Below are 18,366 nucleotides of genomic sequence, written 5' to 3'. Positions count from 1 at the left end.
TGGTCAGGTTCAAACTTTAGCTGTTCTTAGGATTATATACTGTTGCCCTCTCAATTTACTCATCAGTAGCTGAAGTTAGTGCCCAACTACCTTTTCCTTCCCCATTTTTGGGAAGTGGAGCTTCCTATTCCTGCTGCAGAATAGCTCCCAAGGTGGCTTGTGCCTCCATTGGATGATGGGCACCAGCTTCCAGGGCATGGGGTGCTCTACTTCTGAATCTTCTCTGCAGATGGGCAGTCTCCTTCCTTCCATTCTTTCAAGGATGTTACAGGATGCTCTTCTGGCTTCCTGGAGCACCCAAACGGATGCTTTAGATAGCACCTTGTGATTACTAACTGCCCTGTAGCAGGAGCTGACTCTAGGAGCTCCTTACTTTGCCACATCTTGTTAGTTGTCCTTGAATTTTGGATATTTTATATATAGGTCTAAAGTTTCCTTTTACATTTTTGTTGTTGTTTATGTTTCTTTGCTGAGAACTATTTTTTCTTTCATTCCAAGAGGATTTACCTTTCCTATTGAGCAGAGTCTGCTTTGACACCTAATTTCTTTTCTGGTTTATTTGGGACTGTATTGGCTGACTTTTCCCCCTGGAGAATAGATGAGATTTTTCCAGTTCTTTTTATGTTATGTTGTATAATTTGGGATGATATCTTGATTGTGTGTGTTTATTATATAGTCAGATTTCTGAAAGATTGTTTTGGCTAGTTGGTGCCTTGCTATTCCATATGAATTTGAGGATCACCTTTTTCCATTCCTAAAAAAAGGTTGCAGAGGTTTTGGTAGGTATTGCATTTATTATTTTTTTCTTTTTTTTTTTTTTTTTGGTCTTTTTACATTTTTTTAATGTTACATTAAAAAAATACAAGGTCCCTATAAACCCCCATCCCCCTCACCCCACTTTTCCCCCCATAACAACCTCCTCCATCATCATGAGACATTCATTGCACTTGGTGACTACATCTCTGAGCACCATTGCACCTCATGGTCAATAGCCCACACCATAGCCTACACTCTCCCACAGTCCACCCAGTGGGCCATGGGAGGACATACAATGACTGGTAACTGTCCCTGCAGCACCACCCAGGACAACCCCAACCCCTGAAAATGCCCCCACATCACATCTCTTCCTCCCACTCCCTGCCCCCAGCAGCCATCATGACCACTTTCTCCACACCAATGTCACATTTTCTTCAATTACTAATCACAATCGTTCATGAATCAGTAAGTCCACTCTAATCCATACTCTATTCCTCCATCCTGTGGACCTTAGAATGGTTGTGCCCAGTCCACATCTATATCAAGAGGGGGCCTAGATTCCACATGGATGCTGGATGCAATTCTGCTTTCAATTGTAGGCACTCTTGGCTCCCTGGTGTGGTGGTTGACCTTCTTCACCTCCATGTTAGCTGAGTGGGGTAAGTCCAATAAACCAGAGTGTAGAAGTTGCAAGTCTGTTGAGGCTCAGGGCCTGGCTATCACATGGTCAGTCCAGAGATTCAGGTCCCCAGGCTATACACTAAACCCAAGCACCAACTACAGATCCAGTAAAAGTAACAGGGGAGGCCTGTGGACAAAGATCAGATCTGAGTCCAGCTCCATTGCACAGAAACACAAACTCCAAAGTAGGGCCAACTGACATGGCACTGAACTCCATCTGCCATGACCATAGAAACTGTTGGTCCCTGTAGCCCTCAGAAAAACCAGTACCTGGGATTGTATCTTCTTTATCTGTCTCTGGGACTCTGCTGAGGTGTGCATAAGGGCTACCACTCTGATGACCTCCTGGCTCTTTTTGGAGACTCATAGCCACATAAACTCAATTGTCCTTTCCTTTCCTCCTTTTATTTAAGGTCAAAAAGCATTTTTAACTCCTGGTATTATATGTGGACAGATATTCTGCTGGTCTGAGTTGACCCTTTTATTCAAGGTCATTTTCTAGTTACATCATCAGCTGGTACTTGGTAGTAATCCCTTGGCGGAAGAAGTTGCCTTGCCAGTTTGCATACAGGGCAACACTTATTGCAGTGATGGAAGGCAAAACATCAAAAATAAAGCTTTTGCATTTTAAAATTGTTTGGTACCCCAATTTATTTTTACCTTAATTTTTCTAAATTAATATGTATTCTATATCTAACCTTTAAACTCATCACTATATTTCATTTTACTACTAATGGAACCTGGCAATATAAGGCTTCATTTTTGAAGAAGTTTTGGATCACAGAGAGGTTCAACAATGTCGGGTGGAACACTGGTATGGGATGTTATTGACGGGGGAGACATGGTTGGCAGGGAGTTCTACAGGGCATATATCCATATATCCAGGGTACATAAAGATGTTTGGATATTTTCATAGTTGTTACAATTAAAAACAACTGAGGGAGTGCTGAGTTCCTAGCCAGGGGGGCTCTATCACAGTCCCTAAAGGAACAGCAATCCCCCCAAGTGCAACAGCAAAGACCAAAAAAGAAGGAAGATCCAACAATGAGCCCTTGATACTAATGACTATGCTTGTGAGCCTGTGCACCTGAAATAAGAACAAGGCCTAGAGCTGCAGGGTGCCTAAGAGTTACCTCCTGAGAGCCTCTGTGTTGCTCAAATGTGGCCAGTCTCAAAGCCAAATTTAGCATGTAAATGTATTGCCTTCTCCCCATTTTTGGTATTGCATTTAATCTGCAGATTGCTTCAGATAGTACTGATATGTAACAATATTAAATCTGAAACAAGGACACAATGTCTCGCCATTTATTTAGATCATCTTTAATTAATTAAAATTAATTAGGTCATAATTTAGGTCAAATTTAATTAAGTGCCTTGCAGTTTTCAGTGTACAGGTCATTCATCTCTTTATTTAAATTCATTATCAGGTATTTTGTTCTTTTAGAGGCTATAGTGAATGGAATGTTTTAAAGATTTTTTTATTTTTTCAAATGAACTTAGGTTACAGAAAATGTTACACAAAAAGTATAAGGGATTCCCAAATGCCCCATTCCACACACCTCCCACCCTTCCCCACATTAACAACTTCTTTCATTAATGTGGTACATTCATTGCAACATGAACACATTTGGAACATTGCCAGGAAGCATGGATTATAGTTTACATTCTTCCTACTCACTCTCACTCAATTCTTTAGGATATATAGTGGCCTGTATCTGTTTTTGCAGTGTCAGTAAAGACAATTCCATGTTTCAAAAATGCCCCCATATTATGCCTCTTTTCCCCTTTCTGTGCCTTCAGCACCTCCAGCAGCCACTGTCTCCACATCAATGATATAATTTCTTCCATTGCTGGAATACCAGTAAGTTCATAGTAGAATATTAGTAAGTCCACTCTCATCCATATTTTATTCCCCAATCCTGAGGATTCTGGGATGGGGATACATACTCCACCTCTAATTGAGAGGAGGCTTCAATCCCTTATGGCTGATGGATGGGACTCTCTTGCTTGCAGTTGTAGACTCTCTCTGTTCCTTGGTATGGTGGTTGTCCTTCCCACCTCCTTGTTAGTTTTCCTGGGTGATGCCAATGAACTGCAGAGTAGGTGTTGCAGCTACTGCAATTGATGTTTAATGCCCATATAACAGTGTTTTTTCCTGGTATGGAAAAACAAAACTGATTTTTTTTAGTGTTTATCTTATACCCTGCAACTTTTCTGAATTTATTTCTTCTAGTAGATTTCTTGTGGATTTTTTGGGATTTTCAATATGAACAATCATACCATCTGTGAATAGTGGTAGTTTTTGATTTCTGATTTGAATGCCTTTCTCTTTTTTTGCCTAATAACCCTGGCTAGAACTTCCACTTTAATTTTGAATAGAAGTGGTAACAGTGGGCATCCTTGTCTTGTTCCTGACCTTAGGTTTCATTCTTTCATTGCAAACTTTCATTGTTTCTCACATTGACTATGATGTTAGCTGTGAGTTTTTTGTATTTACTTGTGGTTGTTACCTTCCATTCCTATTTTTCTGAGCAATTTTATTATGAAATCATGGTAGATTTCATCAGAAGCCTTCTCAGTGCTATTGAAGTGATCATAGATTGTTCCCTCCATTGTTTTAATGTGGTGTTACTACAGTGAGTGATTTTCTTAGGTTGGCCCACCACTGCATTCTGGGGATGTCACCCTTCATCATGGGGTATAATCCTTATAATATATGTAGCTTGATTTGATTTGTCAGTGTTTTGTTGGGAGTTTTTTCTTCTATATTCATATAGAAAGTTGTTCTTTGTTTTCTTTTGATGTGTCTATCTGGTTTGGGTATAAGAACAATAGTAGCCTTATGGAATAATGAGTTAGGAAGAATTCCTACCACTTTAGTTTTTTGGAAGAGTTTGGGAAGGATTGGTGTTAATTCTTGTTTGAATGTTTGGTACACTTCTCCCTGAAGCCATCTGGACTTTGACCCTTCCTTGATGGGACGTTTTTGATTATTATTCAATCTCTTTTCTTTTATAGATCTGTTTAAGATCTTTTATATCTTCTTGAGTCAGAGCAGGTTATTTTTATGTTTTAGGAATTTGTTCATGTCTTCTCGATTATCTAGTTTATTGACATATGAATGTTCATAGTATTCTCTTATAATCCTTTTAATTTCTGCCAAATGAGTGTTAGTGTTCCCACTTTCATTCCTTAAATAATTATTTGCATCTTCTCTCATTTCTCTTTGTTTGTCTGGATAAAAGTTTGTCAATTTTATTAATCTTTTTAAGGAACCAAATTTTGGTTTCATTGATCCTCTCAGTTGTTTTTCTGTGCTTTATCTCCCTTGTCTCCTTTCTGATCTTTATTATTTCCTTCCTCCTACTAATGTTAGGTTTAGTTTTCTCTTTCCTCAAGATATGAAGTTAGGTAATTGATTAAATATCATTCTTTGGTGGGTGGGGACTCAATGCCCTACTGGCACAAGAGGTTTATGTAATTCCTTAATTAAGTAAAACTATGAATCCAGTATCATCTAATATGCCTAGAATTGGAATTCATCAATAATATCAAACTGCTACAGTCAATATCTAAAAGGGGAACAAAAAAGTTGGAGCCTTTATTTACCTATCCTATACTTATTTAAATCCAAGGTGGGAGCTAATATATAAAAACTCAAGGATGTGGCCTGCTTAGAAAAATTCTTGCTCCCACTTGCCTTGTGAATCATGTTACCCTACAAACTGGGTCCCCTATCTAATGTCTGCTGTGACCTAATTAAAATAGGCAGCTGCAGAGTGTTTTTTAAAAATCCAAATTTTATAAAGAACCAATTAGAAAGTCCTGTGTGCACCAAAAAGATATATTTTCAACTGCCTTTTGAAGGCTTAGAAGGAGGACTGCTTGATCCCCAAGTCTGAATGTGTAAACAATGTTTGGATAAGGAACCAATATACAATAGGATATCTGAGTCATGGTATCTCTATTTACCAGCCCACTAGCCATACCAGAAATAAACATGCCCTAGATATGAAGTAGCCGGGCTAGGGTTAACCATAAGACTATCAGCTCCCTATGGAAGATTTGCCCATCATGAGGCAACCTAACAGCCACAGTAGAACGTGTCAATATCACTGATGCAATTCTCAAAACAATTTGAGTTTCTATAGACACAGCAAATGTCATGCATAATGAGATGGCCTTAGATCATCTTCAGGCAGAACAAAGAGGGGTATGTGCAGTAGCCAATATCTCCTGCTGCACATGGGTAAATACATCAATGAAGCTAGGGTTAAACACCCAAGCCATTTAGTTTCATAACATTACCAATCCTCCTGCATAATCGATATGAGAATCCATAAAAAATTCTATGCCTAAATTATCATGGTTCTTACCCATAATATGCCCCCTAATAATTGGTATCATGCTCTTAACCTGCCTTCTTAACTGCTTGGTGTACTTCATGAGTAAAAGTTTAGAAGCTATTAAACTGCAAGTGATCATAGCCCAGAGCTATGAACGATTCTGTTGTCAGTATGCTGACAGTCTATACCTTAACATAGCTAGGGCAAGATTCTGCTCCTTCACTGGAACTGTCACAACATCCACAGTCAGCAGGAAGCAGCTCCAGAAGCTAAACCTCCTCAGGAGTAAGGAGAGGATATAAACAGAGGGGGAACTGCTACAAGGATGGCATGCCCCCTGGATGATTACACATGGAAAATTTCACCTGTCCTTTTGTTTGAGCTATGCTTATTTTCAAGAACTAAGGGTAGGTTGCCAGTAACCACAAGAGCAGCCCACCTAGGGCTGCCAAAGATGGCAAATGGGCTCCCTGTGCAAAAAGTATTATAAAAAGTGCCATGTGCAAGAAGAGACCATCTGCATATAACAGAGTAGAGTTAACAATAATATTGTAATATTTGTAGCAATGGCAAAGATATTATATCAATTCTAAGGGACAATAATAGGGGGTATAAGGGGGATTTTTCCTTCTCAAGTAATGAAAATGTTCTAAAGTTGACTGAGGTGATGATAGCACAACTTTGTGATGGACGTGAGAGCCACTGAGTAAACACTTTGAGTGGATTGTACAAAACAGGAGACTGTATAACACAATGAATCCTGTGGTAGAAGATGGACTGTGGCTAACAGAATATGAAAATGTTCTCTCATGAACTATAATAAGTACATAATACTAATTCAGGGTGTCATTAACTGGGTGAGTTGGGGGAAAAGTACACCAAATGTAAGATATTGGCTCTATTTAGTAATAATATGTTTACAATGCTTTTTCATAGTTTGTAACCATTGTTCCATAACAGTGCAAGGTACTGCTGTTGGGGTAATATATAGGAGCCCTGTATGATGATATTCATGTTTGTTTTGTAAGTTCACAACTTACACTATACACTTATTATTTATGGATATTCACATATGAATGATAATCTTCAGTAAAAACTTAAAAAACAAAATAAAAGGTTGTAAAAGTAAAGATAGGAGGTAGCACGATTGTAAAATAAAAATAATTATTTCAAAAGTGAGGCTCATTCTCTACAACAAGAAAGGATGATAAAGTAAATATACAGCACAGGTGATACAGAAAGTTTGCCTTCTAAACAAGACATTCAGTTAAGGAAAACCTTTTATAACTTCTTATTAAGAACAGGCAAATAATGCAAGAAAACTTTAACTGAACAGACAGAAAACTACGGTATGAAGTGATTTTGTATGAAGCACTGTATGAAGATATTGTCTGATGGGAAAACTCTTAAAAATCTTATAAACCTATAAAATCATAGCCAACCTGTGCCATGACAAATAAAATCCATTTTCTGCAAACCTTCAACTTTCTATATCAACTCATGATTGTCCTACATATTCCCATTTCTTTCTACAACAACCAGTTTTTTTACTTTAAAATTTAAGACAAAACTTTATTTTCCTTTAACAAAACATATCTTGCAAACATATTTAAATGATCAAAAAGATCTTGGAAACTCTCTTTAAGGTAACAATCTTGAAAACATAATTTTTTTTCAATATAATCATGGAGGTGAAGAAGGTCAACCACTATGCCAGGGAGCCAAGAGTGCCTACAACTGAAAGCAGAAGCATTGCATCCAGCATCCATGTGGAATCTAAGCCCCCTCTTGATATAAATGTGGAGTGGACACAACCATTCCAAGGTCCACAGGATGGAGGAATAGAGTATGGATTAGAGTGGATTTACTGATATTCTATTCATGAACTATTGTGATTAGTAATTGAAGAAAATGTGGCATAGGTGTGGAGAAAGTGGCCATGGTGGCTGATGGGAGTAGGGAGTGGGAGGAAGAGATGAGATGTGGGGGTGTTTTTGGGACTTGGAGTTGTCCTGGGTGGTGCTGCAGGGACAGTTACTGGACATTGTATGTCCTCCCATGGCTGCTGGGTGGACTGTGGGAGAGTGTGGGCTATGATGTGGACCATTGACTATGAGGTGCAGCGGTGCTCAGAGATGTATTTGCCAAATGCAATGAATGTCTCGTGATGATGGAGGAGATTGTTGTTATGGGGGTGGAGTGGGATGAGGGGGATGGGGGGAATATGGGGACCTCATATTTTTTAATGTAATATTTTAAAAATGATAGACAAAAAATAAAGACAAAAATTAATAAAAATAATAAAATCAACTTAAGCTCTAATAGATATAGTTCTAGTTTATTTGATCAGTAGTTACATAGAGTTGGGAAGAACACACCCATGTAGAATGAAATTATATGCTTATATTGTACTTATTTTTTTTTAATTTTTTTATTTTTTATTGACTTAGTAATAATATTACATTAAAAATATATATGTGAGGTCCCATTCAACCCCACCCCCCCACCCCCCCTCTCCCCCCCCAATAACACTCGTTCCCATCATCATGACACATCCATTGGATTTGGTAAGTACATCTTTGGGCACCTCTGCACCTCATATACATTGGTTCACATCATGGCCCATACTCTCCTCTATTCCATCAAGTGGGCCCTGTGAGGATTTACAATGTCCGGTGATTACCTCTGAAGCACCATCCAGGGCAGCTCCATGTCCCGAAGATGCCTCCACCTCTCATCTCTTCCTGCCTTTCCCCATACCCTTTGTCCATTATGTCCACTTTTCCCAATCCAATGCCACCTCTTCTATGTGGACATTGGATTGGTTGTGTCCATTGCACCTCTATGTCAAGAGTAGGCTCAGATTCCACCTGGATGCTGGATGCAATCCTCCCATTTTCAGTTGTAATCACTCTAGGCTCCATGGTGTGGTGGTTGTCCTTCTTCAACTCCATCTTAGCTGAGTGTGGTAAGTCCAATATATCAGATTGTAGGTGCTGGAGTCTGTTGAGGCTCAGGATCTGGCTATCACATTGTCAGTCCAGAGATTCAAATCCCCTAAATATATCTTAAACCCCAACATTAACTGCACCTCCAGCACATTAGCATGAAAGTCTTATGAAGGGAGATCCCATCTGAGTCCAGATTCATCACACATAAACACCATTTCCAAAGAGGGGCCATCTGCCCTGGTAGTTAACCCCATCGGCCATGACCATAACTCCCATGGGTCTCTTTAGCCCTCAAAGGAACCAATATCTGGGGATTGTATCTGCTTTATCTGTCTCTCTGACTCTGCTCAGTTGTGCATGAGGGCAAACCTTCTGCCAGCCTCCAGACTCTTTTTTAGAAACTCGTAGCCGTATAAACTCATTTCTCCTTTCCATTTCCCCCTTACTTTAGGTCAAACAGCATTTTAAAGTCATGGTATTTTATGTAGACATGGATATTCTGCTGATCCGCATTGAACCTTCCGTATAAGGTCATTTTCCAGTTGCATCATCAGTTGGTAGTTGATAGTGGTCCCTCGTTGCCAGGGAGGCTCATCCCCGGGTTGTACTTATTTTTTTTAAGATTTATTTATTTCTCTCCCCTCCTTCCCCGTTATCTGCTGTCTGTGTCCATTTGCTGTGTGTTCTTCTGTGACTGCTTCTATCCTTATCAGCAGCACCGGGAATCTGTGTCTCTTTGTTGAGTCATCTTGCTGTGTCAGCTCTCCATGTGTGTGGTGCCATTTCTGGGCAGGCTACACTTTCTTTTGCACTGGGTGGCTCTCCTTAGCAGGTACACTCTTGCACATGGGGCTCCCTGTAACATTATAGTGTTAATTTATATGTAAATGCTTACTTATCTCTAAGTCAATTTGAATAGAGCTCTTTGCAGGAGTTTTATAAGTTAATTTGGAAATAATATTCAGATGTAGGAAAATATCATGCATCAAACATAAAGACAGACACACTTACAGAGTTTATACTTTCAATTTAAGCTACTAATCAAACATAAAAAACAGAAATACAGAAAACATAGACATCTCATGAGCTTTTAATTTCTCATTTGCCTTTTTCAAAGAATCATTTAATGAAACTTTAAAAATATTGCTAACATACTCTAAGCATCCGTTGAAATAGGCATCTTCATTTGACTGGCTGGGATATCACATTTGGGAGTACATCTCTGAGATGAATAATTTTGTCTACTTGGAATGTTTCTCATAATTAACATTAAAATTCTAGGTTGCCTTTGTTAGATATTGCCAATTTGTTCGATATGTACAGCTTCCAACTCCATAATATTTTAATATGTATAATATGCCAGTGTTCCATAGAATAGAGAATTAAAATTTTAAGAGAATGAGGATCCATCTTTATCATTTTGCTTCTTAACTTGTGCACAGGTCAAAGAAACCAGCCATAGCAAACATGAAACTGTGGACTGAACCATAAGGCTAGAGACTCAGGATCAAAACTTAAATTTTCTCATTAAAAAGATTGACCCACTGACCTTTGGACTGAAAGCTAGTGAGACTGGAGAGCACAGACACAAATGAGTGGAGCTCGGATCCAAGAGGAACTCACTCATGAACCTTAGAGATGGTGGAGAGGAGAGCATGCTCAAAGGTTTCAGCAGGAACCTTCTTCTGTCTTATCTCCAGAGCCCTTAACAGTGGCATTCAGATTCTGTTCTCATCACTGAACCTGTGCAAAAAAAAATACCCAGGTAATTAACATTTTGGATTTCACACCTTTATTAAATGATTCATGAATTAGGCAGCATTCAACCCAAGAGCAAGGCTCATATAGGCAGAACAAGGTAGTCTTAAAGAAAATACAGTCAGGAAGTGGACTTGGCCCAGTGGTTAGGGCATCTGTCTACCACATGGGAGGTCTATGGTTCAAACCCCAGGCCTCCTTGACCCATGTGGAGCTGGCTCACACACAGTGTTGATCTGCACAAGGAGTGCCGTGCCACACAGGGGTGTCCCCCGCATAGGGAAGCCCCATGCGCAAGGAGTGCACCCCATGAGGAGAGCCGCCCAGCGTGAAAGAAAGTGCAGCCTGCCCAGGAATGCTGCCACACACATGGAGAACTGACACAAGATGATGCAACAAAAAGAAACACAGATTCCCTTGCTGCTGACAATGACAGAAGTGGACAAAGATGCAGCAAATAGACACAGAGAGCAGACAACTGGGGTGGGGGGGAGGGAGAGAAATAAATAAATATATCTTAAAAAAAAAAAATACAGTCTTACAGAGTGCCTTACTTGGCTTAGCCTTGACTTAGAGGAACTAGGCTACAGAACAAAAAAGGAAGCTGGTGAGTTATGATTGGTTGCGCCCCAATTTCAGGTTCAGGGAGAAGGACCCTTTACAAGAGACAGGAACTTAATTAGGCTTTGGTTTCTGATATGGACTTAGCATGAAAGTCTCCGTATCAGGCCTAGTAAACTTACTTATCATCTGTTGTGCTTGTATCTCCTAGTTATTTTGACAAGGGCAGTTCTTATACTTTCTCAAAAAGAGTAGAATGAATTTCACAAAGTTTCAACAAATGTATAAATGAAAGCACAACATCCTAAAAAATGAAAATTTATCTATAAGGGGCTCATGGGCCTGCATACAAATGATTCATAAAATAAGATGGAGAGAAACTGCAAAAATTTGAAAGATATAACAGCATTCCCTATCACGGAGTCCCCAGGACCTGGGGGCACAGGGACCCCCAGGGGGAGATCATGGCCACTGCACCTAGAGAGCCCTAAACTGGAGAGGGGTGCATGCAGGGCACAAAGAGGAAGCCCCCAATAACACAAAGCAAGGGAGCTATGCAGCCCCAAAGAACAGGATCTGTGCAAGCCGGCACCCCAGGTTTCCACAGGAAACAGTTGCTGGCAGCTACAAAACATTTACAGCTTCTTCTCTGAAAGAAAAAAAAAATTAATTAATTGAAATTTAATAGCCAAATGTGGCTAGGGCTTACACTAGTGAACACCAAAGACCTGGGATCTTGGTTGAGGCAATTAAAAGCAATGAAATTTTTCTTTCATGTAAAAGTTGCATGTTTGAAATGTCTGCAGGCGGGTCCCACTATTGGATGGATTCGTTGGTGAATATGTATTACAAAATAAGATCAGGGAGGATGTGCAGCTGGAGAGGAAGATGCTTCCCAAAACTGGGGTTCAGTTCAGACATGGCCCATGCCTGCCTCTTCCCTGGCTTCACCCACACCTGCCAGGTAAGGGCTGACTGTGTAAAGGGAAACAAATCATCTTGATAGTGCCTGTCTGTAGAGGGTGATTTTCATGATCTCCCCATCCCAGGCACCCAAGAATCAAACCACAGCCAGGGCTGCAGCACTGAGCCATGGAATGTGGCAACTCCTAGAGCCAAGAGGTGTCTTTTAAAGAACCACAGGTGGGTAATCTCCTCAGCCATCAGTTAAAGAATAGACACTGCTCCTCACTCACCATCCTCCTGCAGCGAGTCACCACAAGAGCTGGCCTCCTGCCCCATCTGGGGACTGCTCTGCTGGCACTGGGCACTTCTGCTCAGACCACCACAAGCTCCTGGGATGGGGGGCCCAGCAGGCCAGGTGCCCTGGTGCTCTGTGGGTGGGCACATGGGCTGTCCTGAACTAAGGAAAGGTCTGCAGCCTTCCCCACTGCTCCCTCCAGCTTATGGCTGATGGTGACCTGTGGACAGACCTGATGACAGATGTGAACCTGCCTGCTGAACATGTGCGAGCGGGCTATCTTTTGGAAGTTAAAGGCAGCATTAGTATTTGCCTGTGCTACAGAGGAGACACCTAGGGCTTCTCAGAAACAGAGAAACTTAGTTTGCACAAAGCTAGGGCCCTGTGTGCACAGTGGCACTTTGCATACATGCACATGCAGGCAAATGCATGCACAGTGGCATTCAGCAGAGGGGGGCAAAGATGGGAGGCAGGATGGAAAGGAAGAGAAAAAGCCTGAAATGAAGGAAATCACAAAAAAAGCAATGAAATAAACTAACACCCCCCGGAGACAATACTGTGAGTAAACCAGCAACTCTACACACACTCTTTAATAAAGTGACACATTCTGGTCCACAGCTGGCAGGATGCACCAGAGGGGCATTCACCTGACATTTCACAGGTCTCCTCCCCTCCATATACAGTAAAAACAAAAGAGCAAGGGAAGGAGACCACATTTTCTCCTTGATAAAACCTGGTTGAAAACCCATAATGGGCTCAAAGTCACAAGGTTGTCTCTTTTTTTAAAAATCTGCTAGTGAAACATGTCTTGAATTGTCAATCTCAGCAGGGAGTGATTTTTAATAAGGATGGAAAGAGCATCTGCTCTTGAAGATGCTTCCCTAGAGGAGAAAGAAACTCTGTGGAGCAGGAGGAGAGCTGCAACCTGCCCCCCAGGAGGCACCTCTGCCCTCTGAACCCCAAGGGCCTCTGGGGGAGCCTCCAGGGATGCTCCTGCCTGAGGGGAGCTGGCAGCACTGTCACAAAAGCCTGATGAGCCAGAGGAGGAGCTGACCTGGTCTCACCAGGTGGGGCAAAGTGGGAGGGAGGCCCCAAGCCTGGAGGGAACAGCAGTGGCCTTTCAGGCACCCAGCGAGCAGCAGGAGCAGCAGAGGGAGCTGCCAACCCCACCCAGGACAGGAAGCTCCTCCACTCTGCTCTCTCTGAATTAACACACCCAAAAGCTACTGCTGCCAGCTCAGGAAAGTTAAGACTCTCTTCCTCCGTCCTCCCCAGAGCACACAGGCAGGAGAAGGGACACAAATGGGGCCCTGTAGGAAGGGCTCCCTGACCAGAGGCAGGTGCTGCCTCAACCCACAGCAGACAGGGGGCTGGGAAGGAGGTGGAGGCATGTACCAGGTCTGGAGAGCTGCAAAGGGAACCCTAGAAATCAACAGCCCCAGGGAGTGCTTCCTACCATCAGTGAGCCTCAGGATGGCTGGTGTGGATCAGGAGCAGAGCTCTGTACCCTGAGAGGTGCTGGAGGGAGAGTGATGATGACAACAAGGATGTCAGACCTTCTAAGTGTCACACCACAGAATGGGGGGATCTGACACATTGGGGTGCACAGAGCAGTTTTAAATAGGATGTCAGAGAGGTCTAATGGGGAAGGGGTCCTGTGTACAGAAGTGGAAAAGAGGTGGGGGTTCTGCATAGCAGCCTCTTTGGGGTGCAACAGGAGAGAAGAGGCCCTGAGGACCAATTCAGGGGGCTTGTTGGGAGGGAAGGGAGGAACCAGGTGCAGCCACGTGTCCAGGTCCAATGGCTGACACATAACCCCTGCATTCCACCCCAAGGTTTTTACCTGAGAGAAATGAGATCAAATGTGCTGCCACCACTAATGTGTCCCTGGGTCATAGCAGCTTTATTTGCAAAAGCCCAAAGTTGGAGCCAACTCAGAGGCCTGACAGGGTATAGCATGAGCCACATGTGGCCTATCCACACTGTGGAATCCTACTTAGCAATAAGGATACACACCCCATGATGGATCTCCAAATAATTATGCTGGGTTAATGAAGGCAGACCAAGGGGGCAGGGAGAGAAGAGAGAGAGAGCAGTGCTGTGCAAATCCCTCCCATGTGATTCTAGAAGGTGCAGGGGACTCCATTGTGAAAGGAAGCACAGCAGTGATCCCTGGATAGGGGGCAGGGAATGAGGGTGGAGAATGGGCAAGTGGGGACTCCAGGGGTGGACATGTTCATTATGTTAGTCTTGGCTTCATAGGTGGACATGTGTCAACACAAACCATAACAGCTGTGGCCTCTAGACTTGCAGTTTAAGTAGGTCAATATGCCCCCAAAGGAGGAGAGTTTTTTTGTCTTTTTTTTTTAATGTTACATTAAAAAAATGAGGTCCCATATCCCCCCACCCCCCTTTCCCCACTCCTCCCCCCATAACAACAACCTTCTCCATCATCATGAGACATTCATTGCATTTGGCAAATACATCTCTGAGCACCGCCGCACCTCATGGTCAATGGTCCACATCATAGCCCACACCCTCCCACAGTCCACCCAGCGGGCCATGGGAGGACATACAATATCCAGTAACTGTCCCTGCAGCACCACTCAGGACAACTCCAAGTCCCAAAAATGCCCCCACCTCACATCTTTTCCTCCCACTCCCTACCCCCAGCAGCCACCATGGCCACTTTCTCCACACCAATGCCACATTTTCTTCGATTACTAATCACAATAGTTCATAAATAGAATATCAGTAAGTCCACTCTAATCCATACTCTATTCCTCCATCCTGTGGACCTTGGAATGGTTGTGTCCACTCCACATCTATATCAAGAGGGGGTTTAGATTCCACATGGATGCTGGATGCAATGCTCCTGCTTTCAGTTGTAGGCACACTTGGTTCCCTGGTGTGGTGGTTGACCTTCTTCACTTCCATGTTAGCTGAATGGGGTAAGTCCAATAAACCAGAGTGTATAAGTTGCAAGTCTGTTGAGGCTCAGGGCCTGGCTATCACATGGTCAGTCCAGAGATTCGGGTCCCCTGGGTATACATTAAGCCCCAGCACCAACTACAGTTCCGGTAAAAGTAACAGGAGAGGCTTGTGGACAAAGATCAGATCTGAGTCCAGCTCCATCACACAGAAACACAAACTCCAAAGCAGGGCCAACTGACATGGCACTGAATTCCATCTGCCATGACCATAGAACCTGTGGGTCTCTGTAGCCCTCAGAAGAACCTATACCTGGGGTTGTATCTACTTTATCTGTCTCTGGGACTCTGCTGAGGTGTGCATAAGGGCAACCCCTCTGATAACCTCCTGTCTCTTTTTGGAGACTCATAGCCCATATAAACTCATTTGACCTTTCCATTTTCCCCTTTTATTCAGGTCAAAAAGCATTTTTAACTCCTGGTATTATATGTAGACTGAGATATTCTGCTGGTCCAAGTTGACCCTTTTATTCAAGGTTATTTTCTAGTTACATCATCAGCTGGTACTTGGTAGTAATCCCTTGGCACCAGGAAGGCTCATTCCTGGGAGTCATGTCCCATGCTGGGGGGAAGGCAACACATATACACGCTGAATTTGGCTTTGAGACTGGCTCTTAGGAGGTAACTCTTAGGCACCCTGCAGCTCTACGCCTTGTTCTTATTTCAGGTGCACAGGCTCACAAGCATAGTCATTAGTATCAAGGGCTCATTGTTGGACCTTCCTTCCTTTTTGGTCTTTGCTCTTCACTTGGGGGATTGTTGCTGTTCCTTTAGGGACTGTGATAGAGCTCCCCTGTCTAGGAACTCAGCACTCCCTCAGTTGTTTTTAATTGTAGCCACTATGAAAATATCCAAACATTTTTATGTACCCTGGATATATGCCCTGTAGAACTCCCTGCCAACCATGTGTCCCCTGTCAATAACATCCCATACCAGTGTTCAAAGGAGGAGTTTTTAACAGAAAGAAACAAGGTCATCAGGTCAGAGTGGGGGGAGGAAGCTAGAGGCTCTGAGGAGCAAGAGAAGGTAAGAGTGGGTACAGAGCAAACGCAGGAATTGTCCACAGGACATGGGGCCCAGAGAGGCTGATGGGGACAAGTGAGGGGAGTGCAGGCCACAGGGTCCTGCTGATCCCACAAATGGTTGCTCTTATCAAGAGCTTGTGATTTGGGGCCCACCCTCTCCCTCTCATGTCCCATCATCCTGCCCTCCCAGGGCAGTGCCCAGCAGAGGGGTCTTTGGCTCCACATTAGGGAGACCCTGCTCCTGGGGGACCTGGTCCTGCTGGCACCTGATGTGACCATAGGATGTGGTATCCACTGTGGTTTGGGAGATGGGGCAAGGTCCCCAGCAGAGCCCCTTGGCACTCTCAGCCCTCGGTGCCCTCTCCTCTGTCTCTCCTGCCTCCTGCCATGAACCCCAGCCCTGGGATCTTTGGTTATCTCCTCTCCATTTCCTACACCATCAACAACAAACTGTCACTTGGAATGTGCAAAACCCTTCAGAGCCTCTCAAACTACAAATGGGAATGTAAAATAAGGAGGTCATGCTGCTTAGGAACCCTGGGAGCAATTTATCTGGTGTAAAGAAAATGCCAGATAGAGGCTTGGGGGGTTCAGGGTGATTGCAGGGAAGAGAAGACTCTTGAGCTTAGTTCCCAATTCTGGTTCAAACATAGGAAAATGTATTGTATCTATTCCTTCCAAGAGAAAGGCAAGCACACAGCCATGAACCCACAACTGAGAGGTGAGGTGTGAGGTGAGCAGCAGGTGGGAGATGTCCGCAGTTCTGTAGACTCAGGAAGCAAGTGTAAGGGCCATTGCCAATGGACATCTGAGATAGAGCTTCAGGACAGGGCAGGGGATAGGGTGGGACAAGAGCGGGGTTACTGGCTTTTGTGGTTTGGAGATACATTCACCAGAAAAGCATGTTCTTAAACCTAATCCATCATGTGGGTCTACTGACGAGGTTACACCAGCCGAGGTCTGGCCCAACTAAAGCAGGATGGGTCTCAATCCTGTTGCTGAAGGTCTTATAGGGGAGATCACATGGAAAGAGAAAGCCAGAAGGAGCAGCCAAAGGTGAAAGTCAACAAAACCTGGAATAATAGAATCCATCAGAGGTCACCATGTGCACTGGGATATGACAGAAGAGCTAGGACCAAGGGTCCTTGGCTGCCAGCTCCAGGGTGCTTCAGCTTCTGGGAGAAAGTGTCACTCTCATGACACTCTTGATTTTGGTATTCTCCTTGAAAACAAATATGAGTAAATAAATTCCCACTGTTCAAGCCAGTTTGGCAGCCAGGAAACAGCCGTTGCCCAAGGGTCCTTATTTATCCCAGTGCTTGGGCAGTCAGCAGGAATGCCTGGGCAGGGAATTCTATAAACCTGGAAAAAATAATATTGGAAGAACAAGAAAGCTAGTGGTTTACCAGGGAAATCCCTCCTCACATTTGCTGGTCCCTGGCAGGTGGTAACAGATGAGGCCAGATGGCCCTGGAGGGGGAAGTAGAGAGGCAGCAGCTCTTTCCTTTCATTTTAGTTCTTTCTACACTGCCTTACTCTTTAGCAATGTGCATATTTTCTGTCCAAAATAAACTAAAATCTATTGGTAATAACTGTGGGAAGAGTGTCTGTTTCAGTGGCACAGGTTCTGGGTCTAATCAGATGACAATGGGGGAAAGTAAACATCCTGGCCCTTCCATCCTTCTGCCCCCTCAACAAAGAGGTGAGGAGGTCATGGCATCTGGTACAGAACTAATCATCCTGTCAAGATGAGACCCACCTGTAGGGCTGGGATTGTCCAAGGCAATGATGGACACAGCTGCTTTGGCATCCAGATGGATCCAGATGGGACATCATGAATTTCAGCTCCTGAGTGGGGACCAGCTGCCCACTTTCATGGATGACACCAGGACATAAGCCATGATCCTGATGTGGCCAGTGTGGGTCCACCAGATTACTGCCAACTGCCAGGCCCAGGCCAGTCGGGGGTCCAGGAGGCAGCATGGAGGCCAGAACCCTCCACCAACATATTGGTGCCCTGAAGAGACTTGAAGGACAAGCAAACACCACCCCTCAGTGGGCAGAGGCTCCTGCAGGCAGGGGCCTGGGAAAGGACTC

At 43.4% G+C, this 18,366-nt stretch overlaps 1 long non-coding RNA gene across 1 annotated transcript in view; it reads left to right on the top strand.

The window, feature by feature from the left end:
* Positions 1 to 10,965, top strand: part of LOC131277552 (uncharacterized) — a 53,396-nt gene extending 42,431 nt beyond the window's left edge. The window contains exon 3 of the long non-coding RNA XR_009184708.2: positions 10,177 to 10,965. This is a non-coding gene — a long non-coding RNA (uncharacterized lncRNA). The remainder of the gene's footprint in view (positions 1 to 10,176) is intronic.
* Positions 10,966 to 18,366: the final 7,401 nt, after the last annotated feature.

The sequence above is a fragment of the Dasypus novemcinctus genome, unplaced genomic scaffold, assembly GCF_030445035.2.
Source record: "Dasypus novemcinctus isolate mDasNov1 unplaced genomic scaffold, mDasNov1.1.hap2 scaffold_134, whole genome shotgun sequence".
In the NCBI taxonomy this organism is placed as follows: domain Eukaryota; kingdom Metazoa; phylum Chordata; class Mammalia; order Cingulata; family Dasypodidae; genus Dasypus; species Dasypus novemcinctus.
Note: the sequence above shows the minus strand (reverse complement) of the source record. Positions and strands in the feature narration are given on the sequence as shown.